This window comes from Dipodomys merriami, unplaced genomic scaffold, assembly GCF_024711535.1.
Source record: "Dipodomys merriami isolate MVZ:Mamm:240054 unplaced genomic scaffold, mDipMer1.0.p SCAF_314, whole genome shotgun sequence".
Classification (NCBI taxonomy): domain Eukaryota; kingdom Metazoa; phylum Chordata; class Mammalia; order Rodentia; family Heteromyidae; genus Dipodomys; species Dipodomys merriami.
Window position 1 is genome coordinate 1,298,451 of NW_027204649.1, and position 6,550 is coordinate 1,305,000.

Consider the following 6,550-nt stretch of genomic DNA (forward strand, 5'->3'; position numbering starts at 1 on the left):
CGCCTCCAAGCCTCACAAGCACCACCACCTTGGCGGGAAATCCCGGCCCCGCCCACCACACCCTGCGCCTCCAAGCCTCACAAGCACCACCACCTTGGCGGGAAATCCCGGCCCCGCCCCGCAGCCCACCCTGCTGGCCCCGCCCACGGGCGCTGGCTTTAACCCCGCCTCCTCCCCCTCTGCCACTCCTCCTCCGAGATTGGCCGCGGACCCGCTGCGGACTCCCATGACTACCACCAGCGCACCCTGCAGCGCTGGCCCGCCACCATTGGTTGGCTGCCTGCTGCTGGGTCGCCTCTCAGCGCAGGGTGGGCGGGGCCTCTGCGGGGACCAGGGCGGGGCCTGCGGGGCGGGGTCTTCCGGCTTTGTAGGACCAGGGCGGGGCCGGAAGCAGGGCGGGGCCTGCTGGGCTTTCCCGGACCAAGCGGGGCCTGTGGGGAGTGGAGTGGAGCCAGGGGCGCTTTGCAGGGGCAGGGCGGGGCCTGTGGGGAGTGGAGTGGAGCCAGCGGCGCTTTGCAGGGGCAGGGGGGGCGGGAGCAGGGCGGGGCCTGTGGGGAGGGGGCGGAGCCAGCAGCGCTTTGCAGGAGCAGGGGGGGCGGGAGCAGGGCGGGGCCTGCGGGGCTCTGCCGGACCAGGTGAGGTCTGTGGGGAGCTGGACGGAGCCAGCGGCGCTTTGCAGGAGCAGGGCGGGGCCTGCGGGGCTCTGCCTGACAAGGCGGGGGCTGTGGGGAGCTGGACGGAGTCAGCGGCGCTTTGCAGGAGCAGGGCGGGGCCTGCGGGGCTCTGCCTGACAAGGCGGGGGCTGTGGGGAGCTGGACGGAGTCAGCGGCGCTTTGCAGGAGCAGGGCGGGGCCTGCGGGGCTCTGCCGGGCTAGGGCGGGGCCTGTGGGGAGCGGGGCGGAGCCTGCGGCGCTTTGCAGGAGCAGGGCGGGGCCTGTGGGGAGCAGGGCGGAGCTTGTGCGGGAGGGGGTAAGGGCGGGACTAGAGAGAGGAAGTGAGTGGTCCAGGGGCGGGACTTCGGGGGGATAGAGCATGGGAAGGGCAGAACTAGATTGGGAGTGAGCAGGATATGGGCGGGGCTTGTGGGGCAGAGCGCGTGAGGGGCGGGGCAGGAGAGAGGAAGTGAGCGGGGCGGGGGCGGGCCGGAGGGCTGGACTAGTCTGGTTCGGTTCTTTCTGAGGCCGCGGGCAGCTCCTTCCTCCGAGCGCGCGCGCGGTGACGTGCGGGCCTGAGGAGCTGTGGTCTTGTGGCGGGCTGGGCTTCCGACCCGGTCCTGTCAGGCGCCAGCGGCTTTTCTACGGGGGAAGCGCCTGGAAGAACGCGGGCTCTGCGCGGTCAGCTTGTCTGTGGAGAAGGCGGGATGCGGCTGTGGAGGACGAGCGGAGCTGAGCGGACCCTGAGGCGACTGCGGAGGACGAGCGACGAGCGGAGCTGAGCGGACCGTGAGGCGGCTGCGGAGGACGAGCGGAGCTGAGCGGACCGTGAGGCGGCTGCGGAGGACGAGCGGCCTCCGGCCAGGTGCGGACAGGACCTGGGGTGGTGCTGGTGGGGCACAGGGTGGAGCAGTGCGGCCTGCCTCTCCCGGTGTGTCATTTGTGCCCTTCCTGAGGTGACTTCGGTGCGTTTAGGCCCTGAGCCAGGCGTCCGGAGCTGTCTAGGTGTCCGGAGCTGTTTTCCATGATTTTCAGACTTTGATGCATGTTGTCTTTCTCTGACTATAGGCATTTTGAGAAGAAAACACGCAGAGTGTCAGGATAAAATGGGGAGATCCTGGAAGCTTGGAATCACGAATATAGGTTCATGGTGTATAGACTACTGTGGGATGGTCTGGACGGATCGGATCCCATCAGAACTTGCTCTTGCCGCTGGCATTTCTCGGAGTCTGCATCAAGTTTTCATCTATCCTTTCATGTCTACACTTGGGCCTGGAGAACGAGGTGAAGCCTCTCCCTTCCTGCTTGGTAAGTTGATACCTGTCAGAACAAATTTGACCACATTAGGCTCATCCCAGGCCTGTATCCATGTCACCAAGTCTTTACTGAGCTTTCAGCTATGTCCTGCATAAGGTATGGTGGTTAGGGGGTGAGAGGATGTGTGACACATGTTTGTTTTCATTACATACACCTTACAGACATTTTGTCAGGCATTCCAAGGTATTTCAATTTGCTTTGTTGAATTCTGGTGATACTATGTTCAGGGCTCTTCACAGGCTAGGGCAACATCTCAACACTAAGCTCTCCATTTTATGCATTAGAAGCCAGTCAGTTTCTGTAGACTGGAGTCATATCCACATTCTGATAAGGATTTTTTGAGGGAAGCAGAAGGCATAACCTAGCCTTTTTCTTTTCCTTGTCAGACATACCAGGTCCCCCTTGTCTGTGACAGGGCTCCTGGATGCCTATCCTTTGTTGCTGGTTGCCTGCCTCTGCCTGTAGGCACTTTGAGGAGAAAATGTACTGAGTGTCAGGAGAAGCTGGGGAGAGTTCACACACTTTGAATTATGCATGTAGAATCTTGCTCTACAACTCAATGTATGCTTTGGCAGACTGAGACCCAACTTAGGTCTGCATCCTCATGTCTACCGTGCTTTCATCTGTGCTTATGTTACCTGGAGAAGGGGTGAAGGCATTTGTGAGGAAGGGAGGCCTACTCCTTCCTGCTTGTAAGTTGTTACTTGTCAGAACAACTTTGATGACTCTAGGTCCCAACCCTGCCCTCTGTCCTATGCTGTGAGCTAATTCAAATCCATTCACAAAGTGTGTACCTAACACATTCAGGAGCTTTGACCAACTTCCCAAAGCTATGAGAGGCATAAGATTATGAAAGAATTGTTGAGGAATTGGTTATAGGTGTAGGGTTGTTGATGCTAAGGGCAGGGTTAAGTTTGGGTGTTTTAGGGCTACTCAGGGTGGAAGTTAGAATTAAATTTTTTGTTATGGATCAGAACTAGGTTAGATCAGGTGCTGGGTTTTCAATTAGCCAAACAGAGCAGGTTTGTATGAAGAGCTAAGTTAGTGTTAGGGTCAATGTTACCATATGATAATGGATTAGTTAGAGAATGAGTTAGGGATCTGGTGAAGTTAGGAGTTATGGAAGGGATTAACATTTGGATTATGGAATGGGTCAGGCTAAGGTTAGGTTTATAGAGTACATGTTTGGGTACTTATACATTTGGGGTATATGTAAGGTTACCTGTGTTGTACACACTTCAGGGTACATGTAATACTTGAAGTACATGTTAGAGTACTTGTAGGATACATGTAAGTGTTTAGAGCTTGTATTAGAGTATATGTTTGGATGTGTGTTAGGGTTACAGTTTTTTAGAGTGCTTGTTAGAGTACATGTTAGGGTATATGTTAAGGTCGGGGTTAGAGAATTCTAGGGTACATTCAGGGTACATGTAAGGTTACATGTATGGTTTACAGAGTATGTGTTAGGCTATTTTTAACCATATGTGTTAGGGTCTAGAGTATGTGTAATGTATTAGAGTGCTATTGTGAAATCTGTTAGGGTTAAAATACATGTTAAAGTTAGGTTCAGAGTTAGTTTGGGAACGTGCAAGGAAGAACTTTGTGGGATGGGTTAGGATATTGGATATGTTATGGAGCAGTCTTCAGAGTGGGTATCGAACAAGTGAGGATTAAGTAATTTGTTAGTAAAGGATTAATGTAGGTTTGGGGAGTTGTAGAAAGTGTTAGTCAAACAGTTATGGATTTGGGTTAGCAGCTGGTTTACGGTGAGGCCATAAGATTGCTGAGTGGCTTAGGGTATGTCTTAGGGTATGAGTATGAGTGTGGGATAAGGCACATGTTAAGATGTGAGTATGGGTTCAGAGTTAGGGTGTATGGTGGGGTACATGTTAGGGAACAAGTTAAGATAGTGTTTGGGTTTAAGGTACATTAGGGTACATGTTAGGGCATGCATTTAGGGTAGGTTTGGAGTACATGTTAGGGTGTACACAAACCTTTATGGTTTAAAGTACATGTTAGGGTACTTGATTCTGTACATATTAGTGGTTAGGGTATACATTAGGGTACATGGTACAGTTATGGTAAGTGTTTGGGATTGTTAGGGTTAAGCTATGTGTTAGGGTTAGGTATGTGTAAGGGTACATGTTAGGGTACATGTAAGGATACATGTTAGGGTGCATGTAAGGATCACTTGGAGTACGTGTTAGGGTACTTGTTAGGATACATGTTAATGTTTACCATACATTTTATGATTGAGGCACATTTTAAGGTACATAAGGTGTTAGGGTACATGTTTGTGTGTGGATTTAGGTTAGGGCATATGTTAGGGTGTGAGTATGGGCCAGAATTAGGGTGTATGATGGGGTATATGCTAGGGAACATTTTCGGTACATGTTAGGGTTAAGGTACATGTTAGGACTAGAGCCAGCACTAGGTCATGTGTCAGGTTATACATTTGTGGTACATGAAGGTTACCTGTATGGTTTAGACCATGTATTAGTGGTTAGGGTATTTATTAGGATATGTGTTTGAGTATGTGTTTGGGTTAGGACATGGATTAGGACATATATTAGGGTATTGGTTAAGGTTATGGTTTTGGTTATTTTTTGGGCACGTGTTAGGGTATGTGTTGGGTTACATTTCGAGTACATGTTAGGGTGCTTGTAAGGGTACCTAGGTAAAAGAGCACATGTTAGGGAACTATGATGTTTCAGGGCACAAGTCAATATTGTGTTAGGTTTACGACGTGTGTTAGGGTATTGCTTAGGGTTAGTGATAGGGTACATTTGGGGTACATGTTAAGGTGCTTATAAGAGTACCTGTATGTGTTAGGGTACTTGTTACTGTGTGTGTTAGTGGTTGGGGCACATGTTAATATACATGTTAGGATTAGAGTATGTGTAAGGATAGTAAGGTTTGGGTTAGTTTTTGTGTGAAGGTATGAGTTAGGGTATATGTAAGGGTAACTATGGGTTAGAGTACATGTTAGGGTCCTTGTTAGCATATTTATTAGTAGAGTATGGATTATATTTTATTAGGGTATATTCAGGGTACACTTGCGGTTAATAGAGTACATGTTTCAGTACTTGTTACCATATGGGTTAGGGTCCAGAGCATGTTTAGTGCATTACAGTGCTATTGGGAAATCTGTTAGGTTTAATATACATGGTAAAGTAATGGCACACATTAGGCTATGTGTTTGGGTCCATGTTAGGGTATGTTTTAGAATTAGGGTATTTGATAGGGGATTTGTTAGGGTTACGGTACATGTTAGGGCACTTGTTAGAGTGTGTCTTAGGGCAGATACTATGGTATGTGTTAGGGGATCTTTTAGGGTTAGGGCACATGTTAGGCTGTGTTATGGAACATTGGGGATACATGTTAGGATGCAAAAAACCATACTTGTGTGGTTTACAGTACTTATTAGGGTATGTTAGAGCAGATGTTAGGGTACATGCTAGCTTATGTTTGAGTCATGTTAGGGTACATGTATGGATACTTGCATATTTTACAGTACATGTCAAGGTACTTGATAGAATACATGTTAGGGTCAGGGTTAGAGTATATTAGGTGATTTCAGGGTACGTGTAAGCTTACCTGTATGCTTTATAGAGTACATGTTAGGGTACTTGTTACCATTTATGTTAGTATCTAGAGTATGTTTAATGTGTTAGAGTACTATTGGGAAATCTGTTAGGGTTAAAATACTTGGTAAAGTTAGGGCACATATTAGGGTGTATATTAGGTTACTTTGGGGTACACGTTTGAGTGAGTTTAAGATTACTTGCATGGTTTTGAATAAGTGTTAGGGTGCTTGTTAGGATATGAGTTATTATTTGGAGTATATGTTAGGAAACAGTATATGTTGTGCATGTGTTAGCGTGCACTCAAGACTTGAAGTACACGAGATTACGTTGTAAGATATGTGCACATGTTTAGAGTGTGTGTTTGAGTACATGTTTGAGTATGTTGGGGTTACAGTTATGGTTTGGGTTAGGCAACATGTTAGGATGTGTGTTGGCATAAGTTTAGGGTACTTCTTAGGGTATATGTAAGGTTTACAGTACGTGACAGTGGTTAAGGTACATGTTATGTTTAGGTTACATGTCAGAGTATCTTCTAATTTCTATCTTAGGGTATACATTAGAGTGTTTGGGGTACATGCTAGGATACATGTAAGAGTAACTGTTTTGTTCAAAGTTCATGTAAGAATAATTGTTACCATACATGTTAGTATCTTGATTATATGTTACAATACGTGTTATGGTAAGGGTAAAATTTTAGTATGTAGCAGGTTTGTGTTAGAGGTCGGGTATGTGTTAGGGTTTAGTTATGTCATGGTTTAGGTTTTAGGTATGTTTGGTAGGATTATGGTATATATTAGGAGTACATGTTAGGGTATTGTTAACACACATTGTTGTTCGGGTGTATGTAAGGGTGCGTGTATGGTTTAGACTGCGTTAGGGTAATTGTTACTGTACGTTAGTAATTAGGGCACATGTTAGGGTTAGAGTATGTGTTAGGATACATGTTAGGGTTAAGTTATGTGTTAGGGAACATGTTAGAGTATATTGGGGGTA